The 14,275-nt window shown below is 43.0% G+C and overlaps 9 non-coding genes across 9 annotated transcripts; all 9 read left to right on the top strand.

Annotated features, from left to right (window-relative positions):
• Positions 1 to 1,206: 1,206 nt before the first annotated feature.
• On the top strand, positions 1,207 to 1,279 carry TRNAV-CAC (transfer RNA valine (anticodon CAC)). The gene has a single exon. It is a non-coding gene; the product is annotated as a tRNA-Val (tRNA).
• A 1,097-nt stretch (positions 1,280 to 2,376) lies between these two features.
• TRNAL-CAA (transfer RNA leucine (anticodon CAA)) lies at positions 2,377 to 2,449 on the top strand. The gene has a single exon. It is a non-coding gene; the product is annotated as a tRNA-Leu (tRNA).
• A 97-nt stretch (positions 2,450 to 2,546) lies between these two features.
• Positions 2,547 to 2,619, top strand: TRNAV-UAC (transfer RNA valine (anticodon UAC)). Its single transcript has one exon. It is a non-coding gene; the product is annotated as a tRNA-Val (tRNA).
• Positions 2,620 to 3,387: 768 nt separating this feature from the next.
• On the top strand, positions 3,388 to 3,460 carry TRNAV-AAC (transfer RNA valine (anticodon AAC)). Its single transcript has one exon. It is a non-coding gene; the product is annotated as a tRNA-Val (tRNA).
• A 256-nt stretch (positions 3,461 to 3,716) lies between these two features.
• Positions 3,717 to 3,789, top strand: TRNAV-UAC (transfer RNA valine (anticodon UAC)). Its single transcript has one exon. It is a non-coding gene; the product is annotated as a tRNA-Val (tRNA).
• Positions 3,790 to 4,557: 768 nt separating this feature from the next.
• On the top strand, positions 4,558 to 4,630 carry TRNAV-AAC (transfer RNA valine (anticodon AAC)). Its single transcript has one exon. It is a non-coding gene; the product is annotated as a tRNA-Val (tRNA).
• Positions 4,631 to 5,045: 415 nt separating this feature from the next.
• TRNAV-UAC (transfer RNA valine (anticodon UAC)) lies at positions 5,046 to 5,118 on the top strand. Its single transcript has one exon. It is a non-coding gene; the product is annotated as a tRNA-Val (tRNA).
• Positions 5,119 to 5,374: 256 nt separating this feature from the next.
• Positions 5,375 to 5,447, top strand: TRNAV-UAC (transfer RNA valine (anticodon UAC)). The gene has a single exon. It is a non-coding gene; the product is annotated as a tRNA-Val (tRNA).
• Positions 5,448 to 12,649: 7,202 nt separating this feature from the next.
• Positions 12,650 to 12,722, top strand: TRNAV-CAC (transfer RNA valine (anticodon CAC)). Its single transcript has one exon. It is a non-coding gene; the product is annotated as a tRNA-Val (tRNA).
• Positions 12,723 to 14,275: the final 1,553 nt, after the last annotated feature.

The following is a 14,275-nucleotide window of genomic DNA, read 5'->3' as shown; positions in this document are numbered from 1 at the left end:
ACACTTTTGGACACTGGACACTTGTGGATTGTGTGAGGCCCACTGATATCTGAGCGCTATGTGACAGGCTCGATGGCACAGCTGCCTGTGACCAAAGTGACGAGAGGATAATGGAGATTTTGAATCTCTGCGCACACTTTTGGACACTGGACACTTGTGGATTGTGTGAGGCCCACTGATATCTGAGCGCTATGTGACACGCTCGATGGCACAGCTGCCTGTGACCAAAGTGACGAGAGGATAATGGAGATTTTGAATCTCTGCGCACACTTTTGGACACTGGACACTTGTGGATTGTGTGAGGCCCACTGATATCTGAGCGCTATGTGACACGCTCGATGGCACAGCTGCCTGTGACCAAAGTGACGAGAGGATAATGGAGATTTTGAATCTCTGCGTACACTTTTGGACACTGGACACTTGTGGATTGTGTGAGGCCCACTGATATCTGAGCGCTATGTGACACGCTCGATGGCACAGCTGTGACAAAAGTGACTAGAGGATAAGGGAGATTGGATTGCTTTTAAAAAAGCAGTTTGCAGAGCAGTGGGTAAACAGCAATGCCAGCGTGTCAGGAAGCCTTAAAAGGCAGCCCAACAACCAACACCACTGATACACCACAATATAGCCTCCCCTTGCACTGCACACACAGTGACTTGTGTGTTGTGCAGGCCAAATCGCTAGCAGCAGAAGCAGTTTTTTTGTCTTCTTCCCTGCCTAACGCTCTCCCTACAGAATCAGCAGCAACCTCTCCCTATACTAAGATCGGCAGAAGTAAGATGGCGGTCGGCGTGCACGCCCTTTTATACCCCCTGTGACGCCCACCAAAGCAAGCCAATCACTTGCATGCCATTCTGAAAGATGGTGGTGACCCGTGCCTAGGTCATCACGTTGCCCACATTGTCCGTGGATCCTGATTGGCTGAAAAAGAGCCCAAAACAAACTTTTGAAACGCGACTTTGGCGCGTAAGTCGCCGACCTCGTGGCCGACCTCATCCTAGGGTCGGGTTTCGTTTCATGAAACCCGACTTTTGAATTTTTTCGACCCGTTTCGCTCAACTCTAGTTATCACGTTCGCCTAACACGCGAAAGGTCCCCAGATCGAAACTGGGCAGAAACACGCTTTTACACTTTGGTATCCAAGCTTTTGACTTTCAGTTCTTGATCTCGATTGCTTGTTGTCACCACAGTAAGCACTTGCATCCGGTTTCTGTAGTGTAGCGGTTATCACGTTCGCCTCACACGCGAAAGGTCCCCAGTTCGAAACTGGGCAGAAACACAGCTTTTTCTCTTGGAAAACGATCTTTTTGACTTTCAGTGCTTGTTCTTTATTGCTTGCCATGACCACAGCATTTTTTTTTTGTTTGAATCGGTTGGTTTCTGTAGTGTAGCGGTTATCACGTTCACTTTACACGCGAAAGGTCCTCAGTTCGAAACTGGGCATAAACACAGCTTTTCTCTTGCAAACTAGTGCTTTTGACAATGAGTGCTTGATCTTTAATGCTTGCCATGACCACAGTAAACGCTCTTGTCTGGTTACTGTAGTGTAGTGATTGTCCTGTTTGCCATCCTCCTGAAAGTTCCCTGTTTTGATCCCGGGCAGAAACATGTGGCTTTTCTTTATTTTGATCACAAACGTATATTGTTGGCTTAATTAGCCTTAGTTAGCATATTCTATTGCTGGTTTAATGAGCATTACTTTTACCAATGTGATTATTTCTACCCGATTTTGCTTTTGGCAAGCATATGTGTTTTTGACAGTGTCTAAGTGTTCCTAATTCAAGTAACACCTGATAGGATCAAGGTGCGAAAGCAGGCATCTAGGTGCTTTTTCTTTTTGGCTTTTGGACAAAGGCATGAGAATGTTTTGTGGAGCATGGTTTTGTTTCCCTGTTTGTTCTTTTTTTCCAATAGCCTGACAAATGAAAGGTTCCTGTGTTGCAAAATGCACTTTGTCCTGTCTTCAGACATAGAGGAAGACCTCTTGACTTTGGCTGGCTGTTTTTTTCTCTTTCAAGTTCATTTCAGCATGTTTAAACATCTTTAGCTTTGCATGGAGTTTCTGAAGTTTAGTTGTTGTCACGTTCACCTCACACGCGAACGGTCCCCAGTTCGAAACTGGATAGAAGCATGACATTAGGCGTTGATATTAAAGCTTTTGATGTTGAGTCTTTGTTCTCGATGACTCGTCATGACCACAGTAACCTTCCACAGCCGGTTTCTGTAGTGCAGTGGTTATCACGTTCGCCTAACACGAGAAAGGTCCCCAGTTCGAAACTGGGCAGAAACCCGCTGTTACCCTTTGGTATCCAAGCTTTTGACTTTCAGTTCTTGATCTCGATTGCTTGTTGTCACCACAGTAAACACTTGCATCCGGTTTCTGTAGTGCAGCGGTTATCACTTTCGCCTCAAACGCGAAAGGTCGCCAGTTCGAAACTGGGCAGAAACACAGATTTTTCTCTTGGAAAACGATCTTTTTGACTTTCAGTGCTTGTTCTTTATTGCTTGCCATGACCACAGCATTTTTTGTGTGTTTGAATCGGTTGGTTTCTGTAGTGTAGCGGTTATCACGTTCGCTTTACACGCGAAAGGTCCTCAGTTTGAAACTGGGCAGAAACACAGCGTTCCTCTTGCAAACTAGCGCTTTTGACAATGAGTGCTTGATGTTTAATGCTTGCCATGACCACAGTAAACGCTCTTGTCTGGTTACTGTAGTGTAGTGATTGTCCTGTTTGCCATCCTCCTGAAAGTTCCCTGTTTTGATCCCGGGCAGAAACATGTGGCTTTTCTTTATTTTGATCACAAACGTATATTGTTGGCTTAATTAGCCTTAGTTAGCATATTCTATTGCTGGTTTAATGAGCATTACTTTTACCAATGTGATTATTTCTACCCGTTTTTGCTTTTGGCAAGCATGTGTGTTTTTGACAGTGTCTAAGTGTTCCTAATTCAAGTAACACCTGATAGGATCAAGGTGCGAAAGCAGCCATCTAGGTGCTTTTTCTTTTTGGCTTTTGGACAAAGGCATGAGAATGTTTTGTGGAGCATGGTTTTGTTTCCCTGTTTGTTCTTTTTCTCCAATAGCCTGACAAATGAAAGGTTCCTGTGTTGCAAAATGCACTTTGTCCTGTCTTCAGACATAGAGGAAGACCTCTTGACTTTGGCTGGCTGTTTTTTTCTTTTTCAAGTTCATTTCAGCATGTTTAAACATCTTTAGCTTTGCATGGAGTTTCTGAAGTGTAGTGGTTGTCACGTTCACCTCAAACGCGAACGGTCCCCAGTTCGAAACTGGATAGAAGCATGACATTAGGCGTTGATATTAAAGCTTTTGACGTTGAGTCTTTGTTCTCGATGGCTCGTCATGACCACAGTAACCTTCCGCAGCCGGTTTCTGTAGTATAGTGGTTATCACGTTCGCCTAACACGCGAAAGGTCCCCAGTTCGAAACTGGGCAGAAACACACTGTTACCTTTTGGTATCCAAGCTTTTGACTTTCAGTTCTTGATCTCGATTGCTTGTTGTCACCACAGTAAGCGCTTGCATCCGGTTTCTGTAGTGTAGCGGTTATCACGATCGCCTCACACGCGAAATGTCCCCAGTTCGAAACTGGGCAGAAACACAGCTTTTTCTCTTGGAAAACGATCTTTTTGACTTTCAGTGCTTGTTCTTTATTGCTTGCCATGACCACAGCATTTTTTGTTTGTTTGAATCGGTTGGTTTCTGTAGTGTAGCGGTTATCACGTTCGCTTTACACGCGAAAGGTCCTCAGTTCGAAACTGGGCAGAAACACAGCATTCCTCTTGCAAACTAGCGCTTTTGACAATGAGTGCTTGATCTTTAATGCTTGCCATGACCACAGTAAACACTCTTGTCTGGTTACTGAAGTGTACTGATTGTCCTGTTTGCCATCCTCCTGAAAGTTCCCTGTTTTGATCCCGGGCAGAAACATGTGGCTTTTCTTTATTTTGATCACAAACGTATATTGTTGGCTTAATTAGCCTTAGTTAGCATATTCTATTGCTGGTTTAATGAGCATTACTTTTACCAATGTGATTATTTCTACCCGTTTTTGCTTTTGGCAAGCATGTGTGTTTTTGACAGTGTCTAAGTGTTCCTAATTCAAGTAACACCTGATAGGATCAAGGTGCGAAAGCAGGCATCTAGGTGCTTTTTCTTTTTGGCTTTTGGACAAAGGCATGAGAATGTTTTGTGGAGCATGGTTTTGTTTCCCTGTTTGTTCTTTTTCTCCAATAGCCTGACAAATGAAAGGTTCCTGTGTTGCAAAATGCACTTTGTCCTGTCTTCAGACATAGAGGAAGACCTCTTTACTTTGGCTGGCTGTTTTTTTCTTTTTCAAGTTCATTTCAGCATGTTTAAACATCTTTAGCTTTGCATTGAGTTTCTGACGTGTAGTGGTTGTCACGTTCACCTCACACGCGAACGGTCCCCAGTTTGAAACTGGATTGAAGCATGACATTAGGCATTGATGTTAAAGCTTTTGACGTTGAGTCTTTGTTCTCGATGGCTCGTCATGCCCACAGTAACCTTCTGCAGCCGGTTTCTGTAGTGTAGTGGTTATCACGTTCGCCTAACATGCGAAAGGTCCCCAGTTAGAAACTGGGCAGAAACACGCTCTTACTCTTTGGTATCCAAGCTTTTGACTTTCAGTTCTTGATCTTGATTGCTTGTTGTCACCACAGTAAGCGCTTGCATCCGGTTTCTGTAGTGTAGCTGTTATCACGTTCGCCTAACACGCGAAAGGTCCCCAGTTCGAAACTGGGCAGAAACACGCTGTTACCCTTTGGTATCCAAGCTTTTGAATTTCAGTTCTTGATCTCGATTGCTTGTTGTCACCACAGTAAGCGCTTGCATCAGGTTTCTGTAGTGTAGCGGTTATCACGTTCGCCTCACACGCAAAAGGTCCCCTGTTCGAAACTGGGCAGAAACACAGCTTTTTCTCTTGGCAAACGATCTTTTTGACTTTCAGTGCTTGTTCTTTATTGCTTGCCATGACCACAGCATTTTTTGGTTGTATGAATCGCTTGGTTTCTGTAGTGTAGCGGTTATCACGTTCGCTTTACACGCGAAAGGTCCTCGGTTCGAAACTGGGTAGAAACACGCTGTTACTCTTTGGTATCCAAGCTTTTGACTTTCAGTTCTTGATCTTGATTGCTTGTTGTCACCACAGTAAGCGCTTGCATCAGGTTTCTGTAGTGTAGCGGTTATCACGTTCGCCTCACACGCAAAAGGTCCCCTGTTCGAAACTGGGCAGAAACACAGCTTTTTCTCTTGGCAAACGATCTTTTTGACTTTCAGTGCTTGTTCTTTATTGCTTGCCATGACCACAGCATTTTTTGGTTGTATGAATCGCTTGGTTTCTGTAGTGTAGCGGTTATCACGTTCGCTTTACACGCGAAAGGTCCTCGGTTCGAAACTGGGCAGAAACACAGCATTCCTCTTGCAAACTAGCGCTTTTGACAATGAGTGCTTGATCTTTAATGCTTGCCATGACCACAGTAAATGCTCTTGTCTGGTTACTGTAGTGTAGTGATTGTCCTGTTTGCCATCCTCCTGAAAGTTCCCTGTTTTGATCCCGGGCAGAAACATGTGGCTTTTCTTTATTTTGATCACAAACGTATATTGTTGGCTTAATTAGCCTTAGTTAGCATATTCTATTGCTGGTTTAATGAGCATTACTTTTACCAATGTGATTATTTCTACCCGTTTTTGCTTTTGGCAAGCATGTGTGTTTTTGACAGTGTCTAAGTGTTCCTAATTCAAGTAACACCTGATAGGATCAAGGTGCGAAAGCTGGCATCTAGGTGCTTTTTCTTTTTGGCTTTTGGACAAAGGCATGAGAATGTTTTGTGGAGCATGGTTTTGTTTCCCTGTTTGTTCTTTTTCTCCAATAGCCTGACAAATGAAAGGTTCCTGTGTTGCAAAATGCACTTTGTCCTGTCTTCAGACATAGAGGAAGACCTCTTTACTTTGGCTGGCTGTTTTTTTCTTTTTCAAGTTCATTTCAGCATGTTTAAACATCTTTAGCTTTGCATGGAGTTTCTGAAGTGTAGTGGTTGTCACGTTCACCTCACACGCGAACGGTCCCCAGTTCGAAACTGGATAGAAGCATGACATTAGGCGTTTATGTTAAAGCTTTTGACGTTGAGTCTTTGTTCTCGATGGCTCGTCATGACCACAATAACCTTCTGCAGCTGGTTTCTGTAGTGTAGTGGTTATCACTTTCGCCTAACACGCGTAAGGTCCCCAGTTCGAAACTGGGCATAAACTCGATGTTACCCTTTGGTATTTAAGCTTTTGACTTTCAGTTCTTGATCTCGATTGCTTGTTGTCACCACAGTAAGCACTTGCATCTTGTTTCTGTAGTGTAGCGGTTATCACGTTCGCCTCACACGCGAAAGTTCTCCAGTTTGAATCTGGGCAGAAACACAGCGTTTCTCTTGCAAACTAGCGCTTTTGACAATGAGTGCTTGATCTTTAATGTTTTCCATGACCACAGTAAACTCTCTTGTCTGGTTACTGTAGTGTAGTGATTGTCCTGTTTGCAATCCTCCTGAAAGTTCCCTGTTTTGATCCCAGGCAGAAACATGTGTCTTTTCTTTATTTTGATCACAAATGTATATTGTTGGCTTAATTAGCATTAGTTAGCATATTCTATTGCTGGTTTAATGAGCATTACTTTTACCAATGTGATTATTTCTACCCGTTTTTGCTTTTGGCAAGCATGTGTGTTTTTGACAGTGTCTAAGTGTTCCTAATTCAAGAAACACCTGATAGGAACAAGGTGCGAAAGCAGGCATCTAGGTGCTTTTTCTTTTTGGCTTTTGGACAAAGGCATGAGAATGTTTTGTGGAGCATGGTTTTGTTTCCCTGTTTGTTCTTTTTTCCAATAGCCTGACAAATGAAAGGTTCCTGTGTTGCAAAATGCACTTTGTCCCGTCTTCAGACATAGAGGAAGACCTCTTGACTTTGGCTGGCTGTTTTTTTCTTTTTCAAGTTCATTTCAGCATGTTTAAACATCTTTAGGTTTGCATGTAGTTTCTGAAGTGTAGTGGTTGTCACGTTCACCTCACACGCGAACGGTCCCCAGTTCGAAACTTGATAGAAGCATGACATTAGGCGTTGATACTAAAGCTATTGACGTTGAGTCTTTGTTCTCGATGGCTCGTCATGACCACAGTAACCTTCCGCAGCCGGTTTCTGTAGTGTAGTGGTTATCACGTTCGCCTAACACGAGAAAGGTCCCCAGTTCGAAACTGGGCAGAAACACGATGTTACCCTTTGGTATCCAAGCTTTTGACTTTCAGTTCTTGATCTCGATTGCTTGTTGTCACCACAGTAAGGGCTTGCTTCTGGTTTCTGTAGTGTAGAGGCTATCACTTTCACCTCACACGCGAAAGGTCCCCAGTTCGAAACTGGGCAGAAACACAGCTTTTCTCTTGGAAAACGATCTTTTTGACTTTCAGTGCTTGTTCTTTATTGCTTGCCATGACCACAGCACTTTTTGTTTTTTTGAATCGGTTGGTTTCTGTAGTGTAGCGGGTATCACGTTAACTTTACACGCGGAAGGTCCTCACTTCGAAACTGGGCAGAAACACAGCATTTCTCTTGCAAACTAGTGCTTTTGACAATGAGTGCTTGATCTTTAATGCTTGCCATGACCACAGTAAACGCTCTTGTCTGGTTACTGTAGTGTAGTGATTGTCCTGTTTGCCATCCTCCTGAAAGTTCCCTGTTTTGATCCCGGGCAGAAACATGTTGCTTTTCTTTATTTTGATCACAAACGTATATTGTTGGCTTAATTAGCCTTAGTTAGCATATTCTGTTGCTGGTTTAATGAGCATTACGTTTACCAATGTGATTATTTCTACCCTTTTTTGCTTTTGGCAAGCATGTGTATTTTTGACAGTGTCTAAGTGTTCCAGGGGAAGAGTCTTGAGGAGATCATTTGCATATTCCCAGTGCCTTCTGGGATAAGTGAAGAGTCTCCGTGAGCTCAACGATCACTGGGTTTTGGCCGTTGCAGCTGAAAAGAGGAAATCGGAAAATTTTTTGCTCATCTTTCATCATTTTTAAGAAATCTCAAGATGGAAGAGGCCAGGAGCCATTTGGTGAGCTGCATTTCTTGCTACATGTTTACAGATTTACCAGTGGAAAAGCCAAACTTCTCTTGCCACAAATGCAAGCTTGTGACCCTGTTGGAGGAAAAGTTGCAAAATCTCGAAGAGAGGTTAGCTACGTTGAAGATCATTAAGGAAGGTGAAGAGTTCTTGGACAGGGCAGAATTATCTCTTCATGTTACAGAAAGAGAAGAAATTCGAAGTGCACCTGAATAAACAGAGGAATGGAGACATGTGACCCAGAGAAGCAGGAGGATCAGGAGGCAGTCAGCACCCATACTGCTCAGAAACCAGTACCAGGCTCTCACGCAGGAAAATGATGACGAAATACATCAGGATAAGACTTTGCCAACAAACAGCAACCTTGTACGCCTTCAGAGTCCTCCTAGATGGAGAAAGAAAAATGTTGTGAAGAAGAAACGGAGAGCGGTGGTCATGGGGGATTCCCTGTTGAGAGGAACAGAGGCCGCTATCTGCAGACCGGATATAACTTCAAGAGAAATGTGCTGTCTTCCAGGTGCAAAAATTAAAGATGTGTCTGACAGGATATCAGGACTCTTCAGACCTACAGATGACTATCCATTCCTGCTACTACATGTGGTAACAAATGACACCGCAAGAAACGACCTGGAAACCATCTGCAGAGACTTTGAAGACTTAGGCAAGAAAGTGAAAGAACTGGGAGCGCAGGTGGTCTTCTCTTCCATCCTCCCAGTGGATGGCCATGGAACAAGGAGGTGGAATAAGATTCTGCAGGTGAACAACTGGCTACGTCGATGGTGCCGTCAGCAACGATTTGGATTTCTGGATCACGGAGTGAACTACTTATACGATGGACTACTTGCTAGAGATGGGGTGCACCTTACGAAGACTGGAAAGCATGTATTTGGAAGTCACCTTGCTACACTTGTAAGGAGAGCTTTAAACTAGAACAACATGGGAAGGGAAGCAAAAGACCAGAAAAAGCCATACACCTGACAAATGCTATTGAGAACTCTGCTATTAGAAGTGGAAAGGAAGAACAAAGACGAAAGAATCTAATTAATAAAAATATTGGAGAAAGAGAAACCAATCACAAACTAAAATGTTTCTATACTAATGCACAAAGCATGGGCAACAAACAAGGAGAATTGGAACTACTAACACAGGAAAAGAAATATGATGTCATTGGAATCACCGAAACTTGGTGGGACAATACACATGATTGGAATACAAGACTAGAAGGATACAACTTATTTGCAAGAAACAGACTTGATAAACGAGCAGGGGGTGTCGCATTGTATGTTAGAAACGCGTATATCTGCACAGAGATTGAAGCTTCAGAGACTGGGAGTTCTGTGGAAACTGTTTGGGTAAGAATACAAGGACAGAACAATGGAAAGGACACCATTGTAGGCATTTACTACAGGCCGCCTGTGCAAGCTGAAGATATGGATGAACTCTTTATGCATCAAATGGCCAAGTTCTCCAAAAAATATGACATAGTTGTCATGGGAGATTTCAACTATCCAGACATTTGTTGGGAATCTCTCTCAGGCAAAACTAACAGGTCAAGGAAATTCTTATCCTCTCTTGCTGACAACTTTATCTTCCAAAAGGTAAGGGAGAAAACAAGGGGAACTGCTACCTTGGATCTAATCCTTATAAAACAGGGAGGAAATGGTTGAGGAGGTAAAAGTGGCTGGGACCCTAGGAGGTAGCGATCATGCTATTTTAGAATTTTGGATAACTAGAGGCGGAAGACCTGTGAAGACTCAGACGTCAAGGTTAGATTTCAGAAAGGCAGATTTTAAGGGATTCAGAAAGAGAATTGGAGGGATCCAATGGCTGGATATCCTTAAAGACAAAAATGTCCAGGAAGGATGGGAAATCTTGAAAAATGAAATTCTCAAAGCACAGTTGTTAACAATTCCGAAAAGAGGGAAGAATAGGAAGCATTTAAGGAAACCAGGATGGATGAACACAGAACTTAAGCACATGCTAAAAAGGAAGAAAAAAATGTTTATAAAATGGAAAGAGGGAGGCATATCTAAAGAAGAATATAATTCTGTCTGCAGAACCTGCAGGGCACAAATCAGATTAGCTAAAGCTGAAAATGAATTGAGGCTTGCAAGAGATGTCAAAAGCAATAATAAAGGATTTTGGGGATATGTCAAAAGTAAAAGAAAAGTCAAAGATGCTATAGGATTTTTACAGGATGAAAATGATGAAATGGTAAGACAGGATGTTGAGAAGGCTGAACTTTTAAATTCCTATTTTGCATCTGTTTTCTCTCAGAAAGGAAATGTAACATCAACTGTTATTCACTGTGCTATTAAGGGAATAGAAGAATCCAGGATATCTATAAACAGAACGATAGTGAGAAAACACTTAGCTAACCTAAATGAATTCAAGTCTCCAGGTCCAGATGAATTACACCCCAGAGTACTGAAGGAGATAGCAGAAGAAATTTTTGAACCCCTCTCCATAATCTTTGAAAATTCTTGGAGAACAGGAGAAGTGCCAGAAGACTGGAGAAGAGCAAATGTTGTTCCTATCTTCAAAAAGGGGAAGAAGGTGGACCCAGGCAACTATAGGCTGGTGAGTCTGACTTCTATACCAGGAAAGATCTTTGAACAAATTATTAAACAACATGTATGTCAGTACCTGGATAAGAATGAAGTGATTAAACAGAGTCAGCATGGGTTTCTAACTAATAAGTCATGTCAGACTAACTTAATTTCCTTCTATGACGGTATCACTGATTGGGTGGATCAAGGAAATGCTGTAGATATAGTATATCTTGACTTCAGCAAAGCATTTGACAAAGTCTCTCATACAATCCTTATTGAAAAAATGACTAAGTATGGAATGGACAAGGCAACTGTTAGGTGGATTCATAACTGGCTTAGTGATCGGACCCAAAGAGTGGTCGTAAATGGCTGCACATCCAGTTGGAAGAATGTCTCAAGTGGGGTACCACAGGGCTCTGTCCTGGGCCCTGTATTGTTCAACATCTTTATCAATGATTTAGATGAAGGAATTGAGGGTAAACTGATTAAATTTGCTGATGACACAAAGCTAGGAGGGATAGCTAATACTAGAGAAGAGAGAGAGAGGATTCAAAAAGATTTAAATAAACTGGAGAAGTGGGCAGCAACTAACAGAATGGTTTTTAACAGGGAGAAATGCAAAGTACTACATCTGGGCAATAAAAATGAAAAAAGCATATATAGAATGGGAGGAATAGGGCTAAGTGACAGCACATGTGAAAAAGACTTGGGTATACTAATAGATCACAGACTGAATATGAGTCAACAGTGTGATGCAGCAGCAAAAAAGGCAAATGCAAATCTAGGATGTATTAACAGAAGCATACAGTCTAGATCACGTGAAGTCATTATTTCCCTCTACTCCTCTTTGGTCAGACCTCATCTGGAATATTGTGTCCAGTTTTGGGCACCACATTTTAAAAAAGACATCAACAAACTGGAGCAAGTTCAGAAAAGAGCGACCAGAATGGTGACCGGTCTGCAAACCCTGTCTTATGAGGAAAGGTTGCAGGATTTGGGAATGTTTAGTTTGCAAAAGAGAAGACTGAGAGGAGACTTAATAGCTGTCTACAAATATCTAAAGGGCTGTCACATTGTAGAAGGATCAACTTTATTCTCATTTGCACAAGAAAAGACTAGAAGCAATGGGATGAAACTGAATGGGAGGAGACACAGATTAGATATTAGAAAAAACTTGATGACAGTTAGAGTGATCAATGAGTGGAACAGGCTGACACGAGAAGTAGTGAGTTCTCCTTCATTGGAAGTCTTCAAACAGAGGCTGGACAGATATCTGAATGGGATGATTTAGCGAATCCTGCTTTGAGCAGGGGGTTGGACCAGATGCCCCAGGAGGTCCCTTTCAACTCTATGATTCTAATTCAAGTAACACCTGATAGGATCAAGGTGCGAAAGCAGGCATCTAGGTGCTTTTTCTTTTTGGCTTTTGGACAAAGGCATGAGAATGTTTTGTGGAGCATGGTTTTTGTTTCCCTGTTTGTTCCTTTTCTCCAATAGCCTGACAAATGAAAGGTTCCTGTGTTGCAAAATGCACTTTGTCCTGTCTTCAGACATAGAGGAAGACCTCTTGACTTTAGCTGAATGTTTTTTTCTTTTTCAAGTTCATTTCAGCATGTTTAAACATCTTTAGCTTTGCATGGAGTTTCTGAAGTGTAGTGGTTGTCACGTTCACCTCACACGCGAACGGTCCCCAGTTCGAAACTGCATAGAAGCATGACATTAGGCGTTGATATTAAAGCTTTTGACGTTGAGTCTTTGTTCTCGATGGCTCGTCATGACCACAGTAACCTTCCACAGCCGGTTTCTGTAGTGTCGTGGTTATCACGTTCGCCTAACACGCGAAAGGTCCCCAGTTCGAAACTGGGCAGAAACACGCTGTTACCCTTTGGCATCCAAGCTTTTGACTTTCAGTTCTTGATCTCAATTGCTTGTTGTCACCACAGTAAGCACTTGCATCAGGTTTCTGTAGTGTAGCGGTTATCACTTTCGCCTCACACGCGAAAGGTCCCCAGTTCGAAACTGGGCAGATACACGCTGATAGGCTGGTTTCACATTTACGTTTTTTTTCGCGGTATTTTAGCGCTAAATAGCGCATGCATTTTTTTTCTCCTATACTTTGCATGGGATGCGCTTATGTGCGCATACACATGCGTTTGTACTCTTTTTACCGCGCATGCGTTTTTTTGCGGTATGCGCTCGGGCGCACAAAATGCAACCTGTTGCATTTTTTGAGCGTCCGACTTGCCTCAAAACAATGCATGCACGCGCAATGCATTTTTTTACAGCAAGACACCCATTATAAGTCTATGGTGAGCATATGTGCGCATTGGCATGCTTATGTATGCTTTTTTTGCACATGCGTTTTTTTTTTTACCATTAGTTTAGACAATGGAATTTAGGGGTTTGGGTTAGAGTTAGGGTTAGTTAAGGGGGTTTAGGGTTAGGGTTAGGGTTAGGGTCAGGGTCAGGGTTAGGATCAGGGTATGGTTTGGTTAAGGGTTAGGGTTAGGGTCAGGGTCAGGGTTAGGGTTAGGATCAGGGTATGGTTTGGTTAAGGGTTAGGGTTAGGGTTAGGGTCAGGGCTAGGGTCAGGGTCAGGGTTAGGGTTAGGATCAGGGTATGGTTTGGTTAAGGGTTAGGGTTAGGGTCAGGGTCAGGGTTAGGGTTAGGGTTAGGATCAGGGTATGGTTTGGTTAAGAGTTAGGGTTAGGGTTAGGGTCAGGGTTAGGGTTAGGGTTAGGGTCAGGGTCAGGGTTAGTGTCAGGGTTAGGGTCAGGGTTAGGGTTAGGGTCAGGGTCAGGGTTAGGGTTAGGGTCAGGGTTAGGGTTAGTAAAGTCATGGTTTGGGTTAGTGTGAGAGGCCACCTAATGTTGGAAAAAAACGCAAACGCGGTAAAAACGCACTAAAAACGCATACAAACGCATAAAAACGCTGCATTTTTTCATGCATGCTCATAATAATGCTTGAAAAAAACGCAGCATCTGTATGCTTTTTTATGCGTTTTTTAAACTAGCCTTGCCCTTTGGTATCCAAGCTATTGACTTTCAGTTCTTGATCTCGATTGCTTGTTGTCACCACAGTAAGTGCTTGCATCCGGTTTCTGTAGTGTAGCCGTTATCACGTTCGCCTCACACGTGACAGGTCCTCAGTTCGAAACTGGGCTGAAACACTGCTTTTCTCTTGGAAAACGATCTTTTTGACTTTCAGAGCTTGTTCTTTATTGCTTGCCATGACCACAGCATTTTTTGGTTTTTTTTGAATCGGTTGGTTTCTGTAGTGTAGCGGTTATCACTTTCGCTTTACACGCGAAAGGTCCTCAGTTCGAAACTGGGCAGCAGGGCCGCCATCAGGGCATTACTGCCCTTACTACTGTATGGGGCCCCATGAACAGTAGCAAAAGGAGAGGCCCGGAAGCGCTGGCAGGCTGGGCCCTCCTCTCTTGATACTGCTGTTTGGGCTACAGGTGCAATAGGTCATGGCCGCTGCAAGCCAGATACCTAACAACACCGCGGTGATTTAAAGATACACCTACAGTGTTGTTAGTGAATGCGGCGGCCAGAATTCAGTGCTGTACCTTTAAAGCAG

Source organism: Dendrobates tinctorius, unplaced genomic scaffold (assembly GCF_039654945.1).
Source record: "Dendrobates tinctorius isolate UK_male_01 unplaced genomic scaffold, ASM3965494v1 ptg000421c, whole genome shotgun sequence".
In the NCBI taxonomy this organism is placed as follows: Eukaryota; Metazoa; Chordata; class Amphibia; order Anura; family Dendrobatidae; genus Dendrobates; species Dendrobates tinctorius.
The sequence above is the reverse complement of the archived record's forward strand: the minus strand, read 5'-3'. Positions and strand labels throughout refer to the sequence as shown.